Genomic DNA, 23,720 nt, shown 5'->3' on the forward strand with positions numbered 1-23,720 from the left:
GTGACCCAAGTGCAGGACCCGGTACTTGGCCTTGTTGAACCTCATACCATTGGCCTCGGCCCATCAATCCAGCCTGTCCAGATCCCTCTGCAGAGCCATCCTACCCTCAAACAGATCAACACGCCCACCTACCTTAGTGTTATCTGTGAACTTACTGAGGGTGTATTTGATCCCCTCATCCAGATCATTGATAAAGATATTAAAGAGAACTGGCACCAGCACCAAGCCCTGGGGGACACCACTTGTGACTGGACACCAACTGGATTTAACTCCATTCACCACCACTCTCTGGGCTCAGCCATCCAGCCAGTTTTTTACTTGGCCAAGACTACATCTGTCCAGGCCATGAGCAGCCGGTTTCCCCAGGAGAAAGCTGTGGGAAACAGTGTCAAAAGCTTTGCAAAAATCCAGGTAGATAACATCCACAGCTTTTCCCTCATCCACTAAGTGGGTCACCTTATCATAGAGGGAGATCAGGTTTGTCAGGCATGACCTGCCTTTCACAAACCCATGCTGACTGGGCCTGATCACCCTGTTCTCCTGCATGTGCCATGTAATGGCACTGAGGGTGATCTGTTCCATGACCTTCCCAGGCACCGAGGTCAGACTGACTGGCCTGTAGTTCCCTGGATCTACAGATCCTTCCGACCCTTCTTGTGGATGGGTGTCACATTTGCCAACCTCCACTCAGCTGGGACCTCTCCGGTTATCCAGGACTGCTCATAAATGATGCAAAGTGGCCTGGTGAGCACTTCCTCCAGCTCCTTCAGTACACTTGGGTGGATCCCATCCAGCCCCATAGATTTGTGCACCTCCAGGTGCTGAAGCAGGTCCCTCACCATTTCCCTTTGGATTACAGGGGCTTCGTTCTGCTGCACGCCCCTGTCTTCTAGCTCAGGGGTCTGGGTTCTCAGGGAACAACTGGTCCTACTGCTGAAGACTGAGGCAAAGACGACATTAAGTACCTCAGCCTTTTCCTCATCCTTGGTCACTATGTTACCAGCCCCATCTACTAGAGGACAGAGATTATCCTTAGTCCTCTTTTTATTGCTAATATATTTATAGAAAGTTTTTTTTTTTGTTGTCCTTGACAACAGAAGCCAGGTTTAGTTCTAGCTGGGCTTTTGGCCCTCCTGACTTTTTCCCTACATAGCCTCACTACCTCTTTGTAGTCCTCTTGAGTGGCCTACCCTTCCTTCCAAAGTCCATGAATCCTCTTTTTTTTCCCTAAGTTTCAACCCTAGCTCCCTGTTCAGCCAGGCCAGTCTTCTTCCCCGACGGCTTGTCTTTTGGCATGTGGGCACAGCCTGCTCCTGTGCCTTTAAGATTTCCTTCTTGAAAAACATTCCTGGACTCCTTTGCCCTGGAGGACTGCCTCCCAGGGGACTTTGTCAACCAAATAACTTTGTTAACAAGATAATAAAGAAACCACAAAAATACTGCAAAATGCATTGAGACAGGCCTGGTCCTATCCTATAGCTGCAAGAGTGTAGTGTGCCAGTTACTACGTAGGACTTCTTCATTTATATTGGCACAATCCGTATTGAACACACTCTGGGTGTGCAGACATGCAGGCAGACTACCAGTTCTACTCAGGTGCTTGCTTTAATACTGTTTTGCAGTTTCTGCACCCTCAAGTATCCCAAGCATATTTCCTCATTTTTATTTCTCCATAAGAAGTCTTCTGTGTAAAAAGAATACCTAACATGCTCCCTGCCTGTATGGGTCTAGCCAGATTATGTACAGTATGCATGGCAAACATTCAAAAATCCCACGTCAGGTTCCAAAAATAACAAAATTTGCTTTAAAAACTTGTTTTTAGCTTTTTTTGTGTGTATATGGGCAAGGGAAAAGGAGAAGTAGTAGTTTGCATTCTGTCTTTTCAGCTTTTCTCTGAAAGTAAAAATTTTATTATTAGACAAGAGCAGAAAACTTTATCTGATTATACCAAAATAAGGGAAAAAAAAATGTATAAATCTAAACAGTATTGTCTCTTTAATGTGCTATAGTGACACCACTTGTCCTGGAAAAAAAAAAAAAAACAAACCTAGACTAAGTTTCATCAGAATTGAGAGTCAGGAAGATTCTGACTGAAGATGTACACTAAGGCTATGTTTAACATTGTTGAATATTTTCTTTGGGAGTGTCATGCCTAATGCCAGTTCTACCACTAACTTTGTAAGACACTTGAGAAACCAGAGAGTGAAAGAATACTCTCTTCTGAATACAGTTTTGAGACATCACCTTGTTATTTAATACTGGTAAACACATAACAAGGAAAAATATAATAGAAGGCTGAAGTGAGCTACCATCGGACTTATTTTTGCATTTCTGTATTAAATGAGGAGGCTTTTTTCTACACAAATGCTTTCAGAGTGCTGTAGCAAAATAGTAGGTAACTGCATCTGGTCTGCCCAATTCTCCTAATTCATGGTACATGTGTATTTTAGATGTTTAGATACTGCATATTTGCGGTGTCATCTGTGTGAGAAATTGCAGAGGAAAAGAGCGTTGCACCTGCGCTTGCCAGTGCAGTTCCTCACGGGCTAGCCTTCGTGTTCCAGGCATCTGTTCAGCCGGCCACTGTTTTAAATACTGACAGAGAAAAGTTCCTTTCTTTGCCTCCAAAGTTATACTGGTTTGAATCCAGAAAGAGGAAAAACAGACTGTTCAGCCTCTGTAACAAGCTTAAGGTATATAACTCTGCAGGGCTAGAAATGGGATCTAAGCCATCTCTCCACCCAGACATAAAGTTATAGCCTTGGCAGCTTTGTTATCAAAGTGAGCAGTTTTATCTAACTCTAGTTTTCATTATTTTTTAGTCCAGACCTTTATGTCTGTAAATTTTTCTTCCTTTTATCATCAATGCCCAGTTGCCTTATATGTATGTTCTGTTAGTGAGTCACTGGGAGTGAGTGCAGACAAGAAGGAAACAGTGAGTTTCCTCCAGCCCCTGCCAGCTTCTTTTCCCCAGATTCTGATTTCATTCATGTTTTCTAAAGGTCTGGTGAGCAACAGGTGAGTTGATTGACTTAATTTGGACATGGAAAAGTAAAAAGCAGTACCAAACGCATGTAAGGATGTGTTGCAGTGAGAGGGCTCAGCCAGAGGGTGAGGGCAGTAGATTGGGGTATTGGCACCTACAGGTTAACTTCAGATGTTGCAGCATTGCTTTGGAGCAGTTGTATAAGCTAAGATAGTAGGAACAAATATATAATTGTACAGACAAAATACACAAGTAATTGTATATAAAGGTTGCCATGTGCAATAAACTTGTCACAGTCTCCACTGTTACTGTGAAGTGTAAAAAATTAATGAAGGCTATAAAATCATGAGCCAGAGCAATTACTGCTTAAATAGGTTTATCTTTAAAAAGTCCCATTTATTAACAGGAATCATAACTATCGTTTGAAGACTTCATTGGAAAGTCAAATTAACATCTTCATGATTTATGAGAAAGGCTAATGTAGAATTCAGCCTTAAAAAGCAGAAGAATGGTAGAATCCTGGTAGTAGTGTAATTTCTACAATATGGAATCATTAAGAAATTATTTCCCATAGTTCAAGCCCAGCCAAATTTGGGTAATCCTCCAGCTGGCCATCAGCACTTACACCTATTGGCATACTGCAAGAAGGCTGTTGAGCAACCCCTGCTTCTTGAAGCTCCTTTGGCAAAAGGTGAGGCAGTGAGTTAAAGAGCTTTGCTGAAGAGGACAGAAGCAAACCCTCTGTTCTTGTGTCTGAGGCCATCAGGGAGGATGGGATGAGCAGGGGAAGTTCTCTCCCGATGAAAAAAACCCTTATTTTTTCTATCGGAATCGCAAACTTGATGTTATCTGCTTCTTCTTTTCTCCATTTGTTTGTAGTCTCTAGTCATCTCTAGTCAGATGCTATCGCTGCTGCAGCTACCTCAGCTGTCAAACCCACCACTTTTTCTCCATCCCTAGAGTGAAAAGCTAAGCATACCTGTTGAAACACCAAAGCTTTTAATTTATATTTTTGAGCAGGGAGTGGGTATAATATATTTTACTGAACTGAAAAGAACTGTATATATATACATATGTGTGAATACGGATATATATGTTATTAATGTGTATATTTTACTCATTAAGAGCATTGACTAGAGGCTACATAGCATAACCAGCATAACAGCGTAATTTGCAAGTCATCCTACTAGACTGGGGAAGAGTACAAAGGATTCACCAATGTGAACCTTTTCTTCTTGCAGATTTCAGGATATTTGATAAAGTTCTTCAGGCCAGAGGTCCTAGAAAGATGTGCTAAAGTTAGAATTTTGGTCCTCGTTTGGAAAAGGAAAAGATTCTAACAATCAGAGAAAAGCATGAAGAGCTAATCCGGGTGTGAAGGCTTAGAAAATAGGAAGCAAATGAAAAGAACTCCACCTTTTTATAAAAGGCACAGTTTTAAGCTAGTTTGCAGATTTCGGGGGATTTTTAAATGTTCAAATTCAGGTAGCCATAAAATTCGACATTGCAACACTGCAATGTTAATTTTAGTATAGCACATATGCTTTTGTAGGATTTCTCTTGAACTCCCAGCTTTTGCTAGTTTTTTATTGCAGTCCATTTTTTAGGCTTTGGAATTGTGATGGTTTTGATGCTCTGAAAGTGAAGGCAAAACATTTAAACATTCCAGACTTAGCTTTAATCTTCTCTGAGACATTGGGATGCTGCAGTTGTTTAAATTAAATTTTATTCATTTAGAAAAGGCTTGAAAATATTATTTGGTTTGTCTTTTTTACCTAATAAAACATTCTAATGCTATTTTTTAATTGTTATTTTTGTTTAGCATTTCCCTGGTGACTGTTAATTCTCATAAGGGTGTTTTTTGTATTTCTCTGTCAGCTGAAATTTGAGTCAGTCCATACACAGCAGACAATAAGTTGTAGTGGAAACATTATTCTGTTCCATTTTTCTCATGTGTTTTGGTGCTAGTCAACAGGAATCATCAGGGCACGGGCCATTTCGTCTTTCTTAGAGAGACACTTCTGAAAAGAATTTCTCTTGTTCTCACTGATGAACACATTAATTTTTTTTCCTTTCTTTTTCACTGATCTGACGCATATTATCACATCTTCCTTAGTACCACTGCTTCTGAAGCACAGTCCTTTTCAAATTTCACCGTATTTCTTTCTAGGATTTCTTTGATAAGAACATGTGAGTAGTGGGTTAATCGTATGCACTATACAGCTGCTCTTAGGTGGACTGGATTAACTGTAATTGCACAGTCGATTTGCGCACGCACAGAAAGTCCAAAGCATTTTCAAAGCATTAGATAGGCTGCACACATGCTGTAGGTTTGGCCTGCATATCTCTAGTGAGCATTTTTCCAGTGCATCTGTATATCCAACAGCAACTGGTACTGCTCCAGCTGGACTGCTGCATGTTTGGGATTCTTGGGTAGGTGTTCTCAGTTTTCAAAGTCTGCCAGGGAGTCTTCCCAGGAGGAAGATCTAAGGAAATATTTCACCATCAGGTTGACAAAACTTCTTGAACTTTGAAGATGTTTCCTGGGCTTGTTATATTACAGAGTAGTATGATTTAAAAAGCTTAATGTTTTGACGTGCTGTGCTTTGTTCTGTTTTTAAATTTTCTGCAGTGTACATAAAAATGGAAAAAAGGATGGCCTGTTCAAGGAAAATCTTTTGTTACGTGGATGTACCATTAGAAATACCGAAGAAGTTGCAGGAATAGTAATCTATGCAGGTAAAGGCTGTTTTTCTGTCTGACTAGGTGTACCGCCTTTTTGCAGTTTCCTTAATAACAAAAATCCATATTACATCATTTGATGTAATTGCTTCTGCAGGGCATGAGACCAAAGCTTTGTTAAATAATAATGGACCCCGTTACAAACGCAGTAAGCTTGAAAGACAGATGAATGCCGATGTCCTTTGGTGTGTCCTTATACTTCTAATCATGTGTCTGTTTTCTGCCATTGGTAAGTGCTCTTTAAAAGTAGAAACTTAAGTATCAGGCTCTCTTGGGATTCCTTTATCAAAAGGATGGCTTTATCAAAAACATATGTATCTGCCAAAATATGAAATTCATACAGCTGCCTCCATACTACCTAATTTTTGGTGTGTTTCCTTCTTTGAAATAAAAATGTTTTGATACATAAGCTCATCTCAATAGCTTCTTAGTATCAATCAAATATATGCTGTTAGTACCAGAAATCTGAAGGCTTAGCTTCTGCCACCCTTGATAGCATCCAAAAATGTCAAATCCAAAAGAAGCCATGTTGTATGTAGTCCCCTCAAAATTACAGGTGGTAGAGCATAACGTGCCATTAATCAGTCAACAAAGTAATTTGTGAGTAGCCAATAAACATAACTAGCACAATGCTATTCCCCAGTACTATTTATTAAATCAAGGGCACAGTGTAATCAGGGCAACTAAGATGATTAAGGGCTTGGAGCATCTGCCTTATGAGGAAAGGCTGAGAGAGCTGGGACTCGTTAGCCTGGAGAAGAGAAGGCTGAGGGGAGACCTTATTATGGCGTACAAGTATCTAAAGGGTGGGTTGAAGGAGGATGGAGTCAGGCTCTTTTCAATGGTTCCCAGTAACAGGACGAGGGGTAATGCACACAAGTTAGAACACAGGAAGTTCCGTTCAAATACATGGGAAAAACTTCTTTACGGTGAGGGTGACAGAGCACTGGCACAGGCTGCCCAGGGAGGCTGTGGAGTCCCCTTCTCTGGAGATTTTCAAGACGCGCCTGGATGCAGTCCTGAGTAATGTGCTCTGGGCAATCCTGCTTTAGCAGGGGAGTTGGACTAGATGATCTCTAGAGGTCCCTTCCAACTCTGAAAATTCTGTGATTCTGTGTACAACATCGATGCACTGTGCCTAAGGCTGCAGCTTTAACATAGAAGAAATAGATAAAAGTCTAAATCTGCGTAAGTCCAAGTAGAAGACTCTGTAGACTTCATGGAGTGTTTAAGGAAATGCTGAGGTTCAGGTTAATACTCTTCAGGCGATTTTTCTATTTACTTGTGAGAATGAATCAAGTTTTAGGTTTGGCACCCAAAATGATTCTTTATATATAGCATATGAATTCCGTATCCTTAATGTTTGTGTGTTCTGTGATGTTTGTGTGTGAGTCATATGGCATAAACACTGGAATGTTTCCTAACAGCCATGGGTTAGCTTAATAACAATCTTATGCCATATTAATTCATCTCTGTGTGCCTTTTTCCAGGTATTGTTAAATGCTGCTTAAAGATGATTTTTTCCAGCTGTGAATCAGCCGGCATATTTGTTTCTACTGAGTTCATGACAGTCTCTTGTAGTGTCTCAGTGTCGGGAGGCCAGTGCTGTGGTAGGCTTAATTATAGGGAGTCACTGCCTGGAGCTTGTCCCCTCTGCCACTGCATCCGAGGTGTTGCCCCCGGAGCAGCGGCAGAAGGATATGTGCTGCAGTGGCTTCAGATCAGCTGAAACTCCTGAGATGCATGGATGTGACCGGGAGGAGGTGGCACACAGCAGGTGACACATACACCTTCCCTGCTGTCACTTCTGCTACAAGGCTAGAAACCACCAGCAGAGGGCCAGAGCAAACTGCTGGAGGTGGTAACAACCAAAAACAGCTGGAAAGAAATTTGCTTGAGCCCTTGGAAACCAGAGGTGCCTGGTGCTTCAAGACACGCAAAGCTGTGTTCTATGAGCAACAGGCAATTTTTGTACCTACTGTTGAGAAAGTATAAGTGGAGGTATGGCACTTAACTAATTATTTTGAAAGTCTGAGTCGGGATATTTGTAAAACAAGTCTTGATGTAGGTCATTCGCAGTGTGGGGCTTCTGATTTTTGCTCTCAGGAATAAAAATAAAGACATCAGTAAAGACTTCAGTATGGTAATATGCTCATGTGGGTAGTACAGGGACAAAATAATTTGCTCACTTGGCTTAAATACTGTTTTTATTTTTCAAGAGTTCAGTGCTGGTTTTATGTGTCAAGATGTAAAAGACCTTGTCAGATGTGGCTTACAAAAGATTACTTTTAAAGTAGGCCTTTGTCCTTTTCTTCTGATTTCTGACATATAGTGAAGATAATCTGACTGCTTTTTATCATGGGGGAATTCTTCCTACTTTTGAATCTTAAAAACAACAGGCATACCATTTTAGGTCTTTTAGGACTGAAAATCCTATCGCTCTACTTAAAAAGGCAACTTTCTGTCTCTTTAACAAGAATGTAATTTTCCCCAAACAACAATAATTATCTTTATATAGTTATCAGCACAATCAATTAAAAAAGGGGTTTGAGGAAGGCTTAGAATTTCTTCTGCTCTTAGTTCCTGAGTTTCCGTGCTCTTGACTCTGCTGATACAGTTATTTCAGAGATTAAAGCCTGTTCTGACTTTGTCCAGCTGAAACTAGTTTAGTGGTAGCTGGCTAGTGATGCACCTAGTGCAGTCAATGAAGTTCTTTCATTTTAACACATCGAATATCACTGAAATGAGTCACTTTCTGAAGAAGTCTAGTTTTCTCTGCTGTTACAGAAAGAGCCTAAATTACTCATTTAGACTGGCCAGCTCACTTTATTTGGATAAAGTTATGTGAAATAACTGTTGCATGCTGTCCTTGAGGCCAGACAAACCCCTTTCTCAAACCCCAAATCACAAAGCAGGAAAAAACATGGGTTTGGGGCTTTTTTTAAAAGTCATGCAGAATACTGGAAAACAAATATCGCTTTCCCATGTAACTCAAGTCTAAGAGCAAGTTTGTACCATAAGCATTTTTTCTTTAAGGTAATTTGTATTTTTCTCTCTTTCAACTTTTCTGCAGGTCATGGCCTATGGGTATGGCAATATGGTGAGAAGAAGAAACCAATTTTTGATGTTCCAGGGCCTGATGGCAAATATTTGTCTCCTGTTTTAGCTTCAGTATATTTATTTCTGACAGTGATCATAGTTTTCCAGGTAATCAAGTTGTACATGCTGTCACCTCTGTTCATAGTTTACTGTGACAAAGCTAGAAATGTTCAGTATGTATAGTATCAAGCACTAAAAGAAGTACATTTAGTCACTTTAAAATTAAATTTAAGCTATAGGGAATATGATAATATAGAACCAGAAAGCTAAATTAAATAAAAGAAGTGGTCTACCCAGTGGTAAAAAGATGATAACTTCTCTGAAAAATAAACAAACTGAAACACACAGTAAACTGTCAAAGCTCCCATGGCGTTGGAGAAGAAAGTCATTGGAGAACCTTCCCCAAAAGACTCAGGTATAGGTATGTTATTTTATTTTGTAAAAGTAGGAAGAGATAGGATGCAATGGGCCCTGCCAGGAGAAAACAAGCTCACCCACCCACCCACTGTGGAACAACACCTCAAAGACTGTGGGTGCCACTTCGGGTACAGTGTCCTGGTATGAACATAAGTTGTATACTTTTTTAACCGCTTTCCAAAGACATGGCTCTTAACTCCATACCTCAGCTAGATGACAAACTGTTGTAAAAGTTTTTTGGTCATGAAGAGAAATGTATTGAATATTGAAGCAATGTGCCCTTGTTGCCAAAAAGGCCAATGGAATCCTGGGCTGCATAGGGAAGAGTGTGACCAGTAGGTCGAGGGAGGTCATTCCTCCCCTCTACTCTGCACTGGTGAGGCCACAACTGGAATACCGTGTCCAATTTTGGGCTCCCCAGTTCAAGAGGGACAGGGAACTGCTGGAGCGAGTCCAGCGAAGGGCAACTAAGATGATGAAGGGATTGGAGCATCTGCCTTCTGAGGAAAGGCTGAGAGAGCTGGGACTCTTTAGCCTGGAGAAGAGAAGGCTGAGGGGAGACCTTATTATGGCGTACAAGTATCTAAAGGGTGGGTTGAAGGAGGATGGAGCCAGACTCTTTTCAATGGTTCCCAGTGACAGGATGAGGGGCAATGGGCACAAGTTAGAACACAGGATGTTCCGTTCAAATGCACGGAAACACTTCTTTAAGGTGAGGGTGATGGAGCACTGGAACAGGCTGCCCAGGGAGGTTGTGGAGTCCCCTTCTCTGGAGATTTTCAAGACGCGCCTGGATGCAGTCCTGAGTAATGTGCTCTAGGCAATCCTGCTTTAGCAGGGGAGTTGGACTAGATGATCTCTAGAGGTCTCTTCCAACTCTGAAAACTCCGTGATTCCATGATTCCGTGAAGGTGGTGGTAAGTTCAGAGAAGTAACAGAGACTTATGTCACTGGGACATGGGAATGTATGCCCAGTGCGATACTAGAAGAGGTTGTTACTGGAGGCAGTGACTCCTTTATAAAAAGGAGTGAAAAGGGATGATTTAAATTACTTTTTACTGTAAGGTATTGGATTATGATATTAGTTAAAAAAAAATCATCACAGAATTCTTTAAACACCAGCCTTCCAGCCTTTAATTGTAGTTTTTGTTTAAATAGCCACATTTGCCACATATATACAGGCTATAATATATCCCTCATACCCAATTCAGTGAGCTAAATAATGTATGCAAAAGGGAATTTCTGTCCTGAAAAATATCTGCAGGGAAAAACTCAGGTACAAATTAGGTATTTCATGGAGTTTTGACAATTCTCAAGAAACAGTTGAAAGTATTCTCACATCTCTTTCTTCAGCAATTATAAAATGTGTTCTTCATTCAAATTGTTCACAGTGCAAAAGCCAAGGCCAAAAAATATGTTCCTGTGGAGAGGTTTCACTTCTCATTTTGTTTCTCATATTTTTGCAAAGTGAATTTGTAAACCGTCTATTACTTATGCAGAATAAATTTGTCCCATTCTTTCACATTTACAGGATTCTGACTGTACTGTTTGTTTATTTTTTCTTGTTCTTTCCCAGCTAGTTTCAAGCTCACCTTAGTAGCCAAAAAAACTTTTTGCTTCTGTCCAAGTTTTGATAATCACCCTTCTAGACATAATAATGCATTTCAGCTCTGCAATTCACCATAGGTTTTCCTCTTCTAACACAGTAAATAAACTTTTTTCAAATAGCTAATAAATTTACAGTACATGCTTAAAGTATATAGCTTCTTTATGTTCTAGTCTAGTACCAAATTAGCTAGGTTTTACTAATTCAATGTATACTTGCTTCTGTTTTCTCTTAATTCTTTCTTTTTGTGTATTCTAGGTTATGATTCCAATTTCTTTGTATGTCTCTATTGAAATTGTTAAAATCTGCCAAGTATACTTTATTCATCAAGATAAAGATTTATATGATGAAGAAACAGACACTCAGCTGCAGTGCCGAGCTTTAAATATCACAGAAGACTTAGGTCAGGTGCAGTTTATCTTTTCAGACAAGACTGGGACACTTACTGAAAACAAGATGGTTTTCCGAAGATGCACTGTTTCTGGAATAGAGTATTCCCATGATGATAACGGTGAGCTCATGATCTTGTTTTCTATCTAACAGTTGTACTTTGGGCAATCTGAAGTAGATATAAAAGTTACTGTAATCTTAAATCAAAAAGCAAAACAAAAGAAATTGCACGTATCCACTCAGAAAACTCCATAATAGCTGTTTTCACATTAGTATAATTTGATGTCTGTGTTCAGCTGGCAATGACAATTTTATCAAAGTGTTCTGTAACATCTACAGTATGTTGTCAAGACACTTAAAGCTTCTGGCTTTCACTCTTGATCTAGTAAAACGCTTAAGCACATGGCTAATTTAAGCATATTGAATAGTGCCGCTGGTATCACAATTGTTTTGTGTGTTTGAAGTATGCTATGTAAAATACCAGTTCTAAGCATACAGCCAGATTAGTGTCTGATTGAATACCTGGAAATACCTGTGCTGAGAAAGAAATGTAAACAAAGCTTCTGGTTTTCACATTAAGAAGAAACATAATCTGACCTAACAGCATATTTTATGTTACCTTTGTCAGAATCTTTTCAGTGCTCCTGTGTGACAGGTGTCTGCATTAAGGTATCTTCACTCCCATATGACACTGCAGTTGAGAGAATGTACCCAAATATCAGGTTCTTGAAACACTAAAAACTCACTCTTGGTTGCAGGGGAGTATGAGGGTGACCCCTGTGTCATCTCATCATGCTTTTAAAATTATGAAGTTATTTCCTGTTTTGGGATTTGTTTGTAATTTGTGTTATTTTCCTCTAACATTTTGTTGTTACCATTTTTGACATAACAGATCTTAACTCTTCAAATCATACTGTCTGTATGCGGGAAAATATTGATAGCTACAGTATTGCATTCCTATTTGCAAAAAACATTTCTTCATCTGCCTAACATATAAAGATCACTGACTAGAAAGTTTTCTCAAATACTATTACAGAAGTTCAGCTGACAAACAAGATACAGAATAAGAGAAATAATCAAAATAGACTGGAAAATCTAAAACGTGCTTTACAGAGTTCATAAGATTCTGAATTGGGAAAAGATATTTCGAAGTTTTGGATTATGCAAGGATTGTTCTTTTTTCTCCTACTTTAAAGGCGTACTGAGACCATACATTTAAGGCACTCTTTTTCAAGAAACTAGGTATTTGGGTAATGTTACTATCCCAGAGTTACTTAAAGAAGAACTTAAACAGGGAGAAGCTGTGACTTCCTATCTCTGTACTGTAGGTAAGAAAGAGAGAAGAATTAGAACGAAGGGTATGTTTCTGGACTCCTAATTCTGCTTGTGACACTCTGACTATTCATTCTTTTTTTCTTCTTCCTTGCCATTGATCATTTGCTTGTTTATACTAATTTCAGAGTGTACTTCCATGCAGGAATGATGATGGTACTGCCAGCTAAAACAGTTCAGAAAGGGTATTTTTATAAGCTTGGTATCATCAGCTAATATGTAGGCTTAACTCAGGCTCCTGAATTTGAGCATTGAGTTTCAGATCTTTTTTCTTCAAATGTAATGTATTTAACAGACATCTAAGTTTGTGCATGCCTTCCTCTTATGATTTCAGATTACACTATAAATGTTAATGAACGCAGAGTGAATTTCACTACAAACAGAAGTGTCAAATAAATACATAAAATAAACTAATTCTTTTTTCAGTTATTCTTTTCATATATGACTATATTTGGGCTTTCTTGTAACTCCAGTCAGTATAAAATTTCTGACAAATACAATTTTTAAATTAACACAGAATTTATACATATATAATTTCCTCTTCAGAAAATAGGTCTTTCTCTGTCATTCTATATATAAATGGTGATAACTTCTATTGATTTTTTCCCTATAATCGGGGTTAATAACACAACAAAAACTATTCTTCATTCAAGTCTTTTGTTAGTTCTATTCTCCAGTCTGATTTTCTAACCATCTTTTATGTTTTCTGCTGATGAAACCTCTTGTTTAGATGTGGTAAAATGTCGATCACGGCTGTTTCTGGTTTTAGGAAGTGCATCAACAACATTTCATTACTTGAAAATGATTTGTCAGCCACTTTTCTATGTATTATGCCAGAGTATCTGAATTCCCCTCTGAGGTTTTGGGCATATGTTACAACTGATGCCATCCTGCTCTGCACCTCAGGTTTTGCTGAAAAGTTCATGAATTAGAAAATTCTAAAATATTTCACTTGGCAAGTGATCTGAGGCTGCCGTATATACAAGAAAACCAAGTAAAATGTATCTGCCCTTTCTTATCTATTATAAAGATGATCTGTGTCTTTCTTTGCTTATCTGAGTAATTGTTCAGGCATAGTAGTTTGTTACTTGGAATCAAACTCTGAGTAGCACTTCAGATGAAGAAATAAATTTAAAATTGTTGTAATGGGTCAAGATTCAAAAGCTGAAGATAACAAGTCATTTTCTAATGTGAAGCAGATAGCCCAGGATGGAAATATCCTTGTTCTGAGCTCTTTGTCCTAAGTTTGTTATTCTACTGTGTCTGGGTAGCAGTGCCTGTTATTCCAGTTGCTTGACCCTTCTCATGATAAGATCCTGTTTTCAGTTGTGGATAGTTTTACAAAACTTTAACTATTTAGTTCAAGTTTTCCGTGCCAGATGTTTGCTTCAGGCATGAATTCTAGGGGAGAAATTTCAGTCAGAACAGCTCCATTCAGCCGTTTCCAAGAACAAGGCTAAGATGTAGCACACTTTTTTTCCCATGCTAAGAAGTTCTGGCAAATTTTCCTCTGAAGTCATCTAGAGGCCCTATATGCTGGGGCTCAGCCATGCACACACACAGAGGGGGAAAGTTGTGCCTAGACTGGCAGATTGAGGTGTGAAATTTCCTTACTTTGGAACTTTTTCTGTTGAAACAATGGAATTTGGAACAATTTTCTGTTGAAGCATTTTTTCTGCATAATCTAGGACTGCTGCATATCTGTTAATTGCTCAATTTACAGATTGTGCATAGCCTTCACAAGTTTTCTCTATGCTGCATTATAAACTTTCCTCCCTAAAATTTGTTCACAGTTATGAGCAGTTATCCCATTCATTTCTGTTCTACGGGGATTGTTATACTGCATTTGTCATCGTATCCGAGTTCCTTACACTAGTGCATTAAGCAATGTGTGTGACTTTCCCTATGTGTAGCTTAGTCTTTCCCCTTCTTCCTCTCCCTATGTGTGCAGTACACAATTTGGGTTTGGGGGCTAGTTAAAAGGCATACGCTACGCTGTGTTAATTTTGGCATATTGAGGCAGCAGGTCTTTTTCTTGAGTGGTGAGAGCGTCCTTCTTTTCTTTGGAAATTTGTTCCACAAAGCCATGTAAATTCCCCATGTGAAAGGTGAGCTTCACGATTACGGGGGAGAGTTCTGTTTTGCATCAGATGTGGATATGTTAATCATGGTTTTCATCACAGAGGATTATGTGGACCTTATGCTGGGTTGAAGCAATTAAATGCTTCTAAAATAGAAACTGAAACCCCGAACAACACTTAATACTTTTTTTTAGGTAGTATAGGGAACAAGGGGCAGTTTCATGAATTTTCTGGAGAAAACATTTTCCTGCAGAATTCTGTATCAGCTCTAAGTTTTTTATGAGGCTGATGGCGCTGAGCCCAGGAGTATTGCATTGTTTTAGTCTAGACAAGAGGTGACAAAAAGATGAATAATAGAGGCCAATAAATTGCATCAGCGTGGGACAGAATCTCTTAGCCAACTGGAGGTAGTACAAAGTAGTACTCGTGGGTACTGCTATGCAAGAGCTTAGCACCAAAGAGGAATGCAGGGACGCTTGTGGAGGCTGTGGGGGAAGGTGTGAGTGTACTTAGCAACAGTTCCATGAGGCAAGCTCTATCAAATATTCATCATTGTTGAGGTCGCTTGTAATATTTTGGTGATGGATTATGCCCTGATCAGGATCAAACTACAGGAATTCGCACTGCCCATTTGGGCCCTGTGGAGACTGTGTTGATAGGAATGGCATTCTTGTTACCTGATTTTAGATATTTGTGTGGAAGCTAGTCATCTAGTGACTTTACAGTTAATGAAGAAAATAAAGCATTTGTAGGATCTTATTCATCAGACCTGTTTTAGACATCTAGGTCTGTTGCCTAATACATGCCTGTTTTTTCTCTGTGGTTTAGAATTCTAAATACAGGTGAAGAGAATTCCCACCTCATGTCTGTGTGGCCTGTATTCTTAAATCTGATCCATTGTCTCCTTCAAAGGTTCTTGATTCGCAGAGTGTTAATTCAGGAGCAGAGTATGTCATGGACCACTCCAAGCAGAAGAATGATTGTCCCATTCATAAATGTCCTGGGCATTTATGGAATAACCATTGGTGCTATATTTGTATTAAATCACAGAATTATTATTCCAATCAGTACTCCCTCCTAGCCCAAAAGAATGTGAGCACCAAAAAAACAATGGAAATGTTTCCCTATATGTAAAATTACATTGCCATACCATAGGTCTTCCCTTCAGGCTAGTAGCCAGCTTCTAACAATTCTTGGAACTGGCCATGCCCCAAGTCTGTCTGGTAATCCCAGAGATAGTAGATGCCCAAAAGCTGACTGTGCTTCTGAAAGTCATTATATAATTTAGCTACAACCAGATGCTCTTGGCTTGACATTTGTCCTAGTTGTTTTCCAAATGCTGAATTAATCGCACCCTTGCCTATGGGGTGTGATGTCTGTTTTTCTAGTTTTAGCCACCCATTGTATGGAACTATTGACAAAACACAAGTTGAATCTCCATGAATGCAACCACACAAATCTGAAAAATCTGAATTTTTCATTCTTTGCATTCCTCCCCCTTCCTTCCAATGACTGTGAAAAAAACCCTAGACAACGTAAGAATAAAAGAAGTTTATGGGGGTGAGGGCAGATGATGAAAACCTCAGTGATTTTCTCCTCCCTAGCAAAGTTTCTTAATCATTAAATTTGAGAAAGAAGGATTTTCTTTCTGCTTTCTATTTTTTCTTGCTGAAGATTGGCCAGCAACTACTTTTCATAGGAAAGTGCATTATATTAAAAAAATCTCTTTCTTAGTTTGGGGGGCTTTTTTGTAGTGGAAATTTCTTACTCTTTTTGTATGTAGTCAGGAGAGCATAGACTGCACATTCCAGCCATGTTTGAGAATTGGATTTATTTAAAAAAAAGGGCATAAAAATCAATAAAACCTTTTCCATAAATGCAGCTGTTGCTTCCAAAGGGACTTCTCATCTGCCACCTTTACAATTTGACAATCTTCAGAAATCGGAATAGACCATTTAGGCCTTCCCCAGAAAGTTCAAAACCTTTAGCAGAACTGGGTGTAGCTTGTAGGCATTCTGTGTAGCTTGTTTGTAGTTTCTCTTTACATTTGTTACTGCTTTTTGAAGGATTTTAATTGGTAACTGAGGAGAAAATCAGTGCTTAGCAGATGTAGATCTCAGTACATTGGGAGTGCCCCATTTTAAATCCTATAGAAGACAGAATAACTCATATTTAGAGACAGGTAATACTTTTTTCTAAGCAGATGCCTACACTCACAATTGCTGTGGAAAATCTCCAGAAAAGTGGGAATAATCTCCATTTCTAAGTGGAGTAAAGAGTTCTTGATGAAGGACTTAAGATTATTCATTGTAAGCCCCTGGGGATGGCAAGAGGGGAGATGAAGGAAAATCTTGGTGTTTTCTAATCTCAAGACCTGTCCTTATGGGGAAGTTCTTGCAAAGGAAATTAATTTAGATTATCTTAGCACACTTGTAGAAATTTATAGTATTCTAGCTGCTTGACTGACTCTATGTAGATACTAGAGTGCCCTTCAAAGTGAAACAAGCTTGCACTGGTAAAATAATAAGGAAATAAGGTGATGCGGTGGTGTGAGTACTGCACATCTAGATTTGCTTCTTGATAGTTCAGTAACAGCATTGTTCAGTGGTTTAGGGTGAAATGGCATTATCACATGGTGAAATCATGGCCCACACGCTGACAGCTGAATTATTCTGCTTTAGGGGGTTTGCAGTTTTATTTTGCTTGAAGGGAAGTTCTTTAGAGTTTTCTGATCCCACTTTCCTAGTTAGTGGAACATCTGGCTGTGTGGCAACAGTATCTCCGTCAGCCTGCAAAATGGAGGCCTCATTGTAGAACATAGATAGCATGGAAGGTAAAACAAAACCAAGCAAAACCAGAAATTAATGAAATAAAAGGGTTTTTAAAGTAAAAGAATATCTCTTCAAATACTTAGCAGCTACTACAGGAGTTTTATTTATAGCTTACTGTTGTCTTCTGTAAGATGGAAGAGAGTTCATGGAATAAATATTGTTTCTTCTTTGCTCCGTATTTATAAAATGAACTATAGGATAGTGAAATTTTACTTTCATGAATTGCATTGCTGTGTTTCTCCAAGTTGTTTGTGTCTTTGCCCTTAATAAAAAACTCTCTATCAGACAAAAGATCAAGGCCATCAATTTTCAGGGCTGAAAATGAAAAGCATCCCACAACAATGTCTTTCAGGTTATAATGTTCACAGGAAAAGGTTATGAATCGGAGAGGCTGAGTGGGTGGAGAGAACAGCGTGTTCCCAAAGAAGCACGCTTTGCACAGCTGAAGCATTGTGAACCTTAGCCATCACATAACAATTGCACTGGGTTTCCTTATTTCTTCAAAGTTCTTAATTCTTGCCGCATACTATGTAAGACTGCACTTGAGAAAATGGTGAAAGGTGCTAAGGCCTGTTTTTTATTATCAGGCTTACCTTGATATAAACTGAAATAACACCATTTGTATCAAAAGAGTTACATTTGACTTGGTTAAATGAGATTCTAGTCTTGTACCTACTTTCCCTCTTTCTTCTTTCTCTCAGTGGCAGGAACAATTAAATGAATGTGCTACAATGAAAACCTGTATAGAGAGCAAGAGATAGCTAATATTACATAGACTAGAAAGGACCACAGTATTGGTATAATACTAATAAATAAGCTGAGTGCTGCATTAGGAAACAGCTTTTGCTATGTTGAATAAACAAAGTATTTTTAGATATAATGTAAGAAAGAAAAAGCAATGAAGAATACAGAGATATGGTATGCAAGCATAACTGTCTACTGTGCATGAAATGCATTCTCTGCTTAACCATAGAGTTTTTATACATGGAATAAAATGATAATCAATTCAGGGTCTTTGGAGTCATGTATTTCAAGATGTGTTTTCAGAGCAGAAGCTTAAATTAGGTGTGATTATTAAAGAAATGTCCTTTTTTTTAAAAACTCTGCTGGGAAGGGAGTTGGACCAACTGGGTAGCACATTTTGCAAAGCTGAAAAGAATAATTGTAGCCAGTACTTTCCCTGACAAGGAATATTCTCTCTTACGAGAAGAAGTGCAGTGTTCTGTCAGTCTACTATTCAAATGCCCAGAATCCCAGTGAGGAGTATTATCCCTATGGCAAATATAAGGTTTTATTATGCTTTACCTGAGAGAGGCTGTGTCCCCACATGTCACACCAGCTCTCCTTGAGACTGGGTTTGCTGCTAAGAGCCTTGGTGAAGATGAGGCACAAAAATGTGCTTCTTATGATTGATTCCAGTCTTCAATAATAGTAAAGTGCAGAAAACCTTACTGGTGTGTCATGTTGAGCAATGTTTTCTCAACCTGGGGTTTGCAGCATGTGACTAGGAGCCTGCAGTAGATAATTACAGGAGAGCTTGCACTGCCAGAATGGACACTGCCCTCCACAGGCCTCACCCCAGGATGTGCATTCCATCATACACAGAATGGTCAGGGTTGGAAGGGACCTCTGGAGATCATCTAATCCAACCCCCCCTGCCAGAGCAGGTTGCACAGGATGGTGTCCAGGCGGGTTTTGAATGTCTCCAGAGTGGGAGACTCCACCACCTATCTGGGCATCCTGTTCCAGTGCTCTGCCACCCTCAAAGTAAAGAAGTTCCTCCTCATGTTTGGATGGAACTTCCTATGTTCAAGTTTGTGCCCATTACCTCTTGTCCTATCACTGGGCACCACTGGAAAAGAACTGTTCCCATCCCCCTGGCACCTTCCCTTTAAGTATTTATACGCATTGATAAGATCCCCCCTCAATCTTCTTTTCTCTAGACTAAAAAGCCTGAAGTCCCTCAGCCTTTCCTCATAAGAAAGATGCTCCAGTCTCCTAATCATCGAAAAATACCTGCCTGATGTGCGCTCCATCATACCTCCCCAGTGCAGAGGACAGAAGTCCTTCAGTGTGCCACTCCATTATGCTACTTGAGGCATCCTCTTACAGTGACACACTATGATGTCCATATGGCTTCTTCCTTCCTTGCATGCCTGGGTTTCCTTTGGAAGGAAACTGGAATACTGGGAGGGAACAGTGAACAGCCTGGCTCACATCTTTATTGAGGGCCTGGATCAGTGCTTATGACACACTGCAGATGACTTTGGGCCCTCAGTGTAAACTCTTTCTGATACAGACACACTATGGTCAGTTGAATTAAATTCACAGTCCAGGGATCTGCACTTCTGCTGGGAAAATGCGTAGAGGCTTAAAGAGCAGAATAAAGCAGGAATTATTGAGCAAGAGTGATGAGCTGGGTTAGAATTATGCTGCCCCAAACCATGTGCAACACGTTGCAGGAAGCAGCCTGTGCAGGTGAACTGAACTTTATTTCCTTGCAACTCATTACCATGCAACAGAAGGGCGAAGGAGACCGGTGACCTCCTTATTTTTTGAGCTGTCTTCTAGGTTCTGTCTTCTAGGCCTCTTCTAGGTTCTGTCTTCTAGGTCATCTGAACCAAAGGACAAGGTAGGCACTGAAAGGAGAAAGCAACGGTGCTGTGCTCTTCCATTTGCAGCTGCATGGCTTAACGAGCAGCTGCCCTCACAGCGCTGAACATGCCATTGCTCAACCTCTTTCCCACCACATGACACAGAGAAGCATGCATCACACCACATAATGCTGATGAAGGAAACTCCTCAGTCATCCACAGTTAGTCTACATCAGCCTCGGGGCCTGGGCTGCAGAGCTGTCTTCGAGCTGTGGGGTAGAAGTGATGTGCAGTGTGACCTGCAGTCTCTTCTCCATGTCTCAAAATGCACTATGGACCTTTCTACCTCCATGGCCCGAATTTTCTTCCAGCAGGAGCCAGAGTGCAGTACAGGGTGTTGCATACCAGGGCCTGCAGTTAGAGCAACGACCAGGTGTGCATTCACAGCCAGGACTGAGAAACTCTCCCAGCTCCTACATTTCAGACAGAGCCTATATGTGTTCAAAGTGGAGCTGAAAAAAACTCTGATGTACAATATTGCACTGATAGATCTACCGCTATGTACTGCATGTGGTCTGACTTCAACTCCTCCGACTACTTTCTGACAGCTAAAACATGTTTGAAAATTGCAGCAGATGGCGAGGATGGGTTTGTCTTTGATCATAAAACTAGCTATGTTAAAAGTGACCCCATACCAAACTCACTATATGTAATACAAGATTTTTCTCAGGAAGTATTTTAGAAGAAAAATCTTTTTTTTTTTTTTTTTTTTTGTTAAATGCCTGAACAATTAACTTACATGCTAGTGATTTATCATTTGACATTAGGAAAATCTAATTTGTTACACCAGAGAACCGAAACAAAGCCAAGCCACAAGTATTTAACTTGTACTGTATATCTGAATAGTGTGGATTATTTTGAGAGTATAATGAAAAGCCTTTGAATGAATAGCTAATGAAGGAATAAATAGATACCTGTTAAAGTCGCATGTGCCTGCCTAATGAATAGCCCAGATTATTAAATGCCCGTGGTCTTTAGGAATGGAAGAATATGTTATACATCAGTTAGAGCTAAACGGAGCCTGTCATTAGAGGGGCTGGATTCCACAGCTGTTTCACACCTCTTCTTTTTGTTTCCTTTTTAACTTCTGAGTGTCAAACTGCCAGGATTGGTTTCTAACCTTAACTGATGTAGTTGGATTCTGGACTGAGGAAGCATTCCTCTAAAATGTATCGTTTGGAAAAACTCTTTTTGTCCTCAAACCAGGACATGTGTATACTAGGTATTGGTCACTGCAGCAAATTGTTATAGAAACAAGTGTTGCAGCAGGTGAGGGTACCCTGATTTTGATACTGCATGCTGCATTGTCCTGCCTGTCATGCTGTTCAGAGAGGAAGGGATGGACTCCAGGGTGGTTTCAGCAGTAGGCTAGGAGTGAAGAATGTAGGTTCATGTCCCTGCTCTGCAGCAGATGGCCCTGACCTTGCGCAAGGCTTCTACGCTGTCTGTGCCTCATCTCTGTTTATAAAATAAGGGCAGTAGTGCTCTGTAGGTGTGCTGCTCTGAGGACAAGCCAGATGTCATTTAAGTGGTACCGGGTAGATGCAACATTTTTGCTGGGAAACACTTCCTGTGGAATTCCCATATTCTGTTGGAAAGGACGAGAAAGTTTTCTGGATTGTTTATTTCCTTCTCAGACTGCAAGTGAAGACCTAATTATTTGGTTGATTTCATCAGACTGAGCTGTGAAATAGTCTTCAGGAATGCAGTGAGTTACCTCAGAGTCTAACTGCCTTTTAGAGAGACTGCAGTGATGAGGGAGGCAGTGTATTGCATTACATTTCTAATTATGTTATCAGCATCCTCTTCTTAGATAGTACCATTCAGTTAAGACTAGACTTTGTTATCCCCTGATAATGGAATCATTGATTTTTACCATGAAAGCACAGTGTAATATTAAAACCAGATCACTTGAACAAAGTCACCGAGTCCCTCTCCCTCTTTCTCAGCCACATTTAACGTACGCAACATTTTTGCTCTGTATTTTTACTGATAGCCAAACGCTTAGCGATGTACCAAGAACCTGATTCCGAGGAAGACGAGGCAGCCCCAAAAGGAGGCACTCTGTCCCAGCGTGACAGTATCTGCAGTCATCAGAGCATCAAAGTAATCCACAGAAGCCAGAGCACCAAAACCCACCGGCGCACGGGTAGCAGAGCTGAAGCAAAAAGAGCCAGCATACTCTCGAAGCACACTGCATTCAGTAGCCCAATGGTAAGTCATGAGAACTAAATGCACAGTGTCCTGTATCTTGTAATAGAACAATGTCCTGAAAAGGGAAAGGTAAAGAAATCTGTAGCACATTGTGTACCTTTCATAGACTTCATCTTGGCATTTTTTCTTCTGCAGTCACAGCTGTTTGTACAAAAACTATCAAGTGTAGGCATAGATCTTATCTAAATACCTTCTCTGTGAGAACAAGCTGAAGGTAAAGGCAATCTGAAACCTTTGTTTTAGTTATACCCTGATTTTGAAAAGAAAATATATGCCTTCCCTTTATCTACAGAAGCTGAGAGTAGCATAAGGTTTGAGGTCAAGGATTCTAATCGCTCTGTGTAAGCCTCTTCTTCTTTTCTCTTTCATCAGAGGATTTTAAAATTAACAAGTGCTGGGCTGGGCACAATGTATTCCAAGTCTTAGACACTGTTTCTGTACACCATAGCTTAATTTTTCGTGACTCAAGATTATCAGTGGATTGCATGTGTTGAATTTTAAAAAAAAAAGAAAAAACGTTTCCATTTCAAAATGTTGGTAAATTTATGTACTTAAAACTTTGCTTTGGTTAATTTATTTTATGCCATTGTAATTCCGTAGAAGTTTTACATTACCTGAATGGTTATAAGACAGCAGAGAAACCAAGTCTTGTCTATTTAGGGGTTTTCCATTGTTGCACTGTTGACAAATTCACTCTCAAAACAAATTGCAAATGTAGACATGGAAAGACGCTGTTTGCGCTGGTGGAACTTCATGATTTCAGCCAAGAGTAAGCTCTTTTGGTACAATTCGAAGTTGCACTTTTTACACATGGGGTTCTGCGATTGCTCAGATTTATCAGCTGCTGAACGTCAGCAGATAAAATTCTACTGAAGAAAGAGCCTTATGTCGGTTCACCTTTTAATCTTTTGTACCCCTGCATCCTTCTATCTTAAGAAATACCAGTGTATTTCTCTGACAAGAAATAGATGAAAGAAGTGGAAAGTGCTGAGTAAATCGAGTGGAAAATGCTCTGTGTTTCAATGTAAAACAACACATGAATTACTCTCAAATGTGTTGATGGTTGTTGTTCTCTAACAAATAATCCGAGAGGGTTCCATTTTATTGAGCTGATGTAAGACAGAGCTTTGAACATCATGGCTGTCTAATTTTTCCACACTTTTGGTCTCTGTAGTGTACCACCCTTTAGTAATAGATAATAAATGTCTTGAATTAGACAGGAAAGAAGGAGGAATATTAGTATGTAACTTGTCTCCTATCCACTACCCCTAAAATAGATGAATATTGCCCCTATAATTATCTACAGTGAAAAAGCTGACAACACAGTTGCTCACATTTTCATTTCTATCAGAAGGCTCATTGTTAACT

Source organism: Vanellus vanellus (assembly GCF_965231255.1).
Source record: "Vanellus vanellus genome assembly, chromosome: 1".
Classification (NCBI taxonomy): domain Eukaryota; kingdom Metazoa; phylum Chordata; class Aves; order Charadriiformes; family Charadriidae; genus Vanellus; species Vanellus vanellus.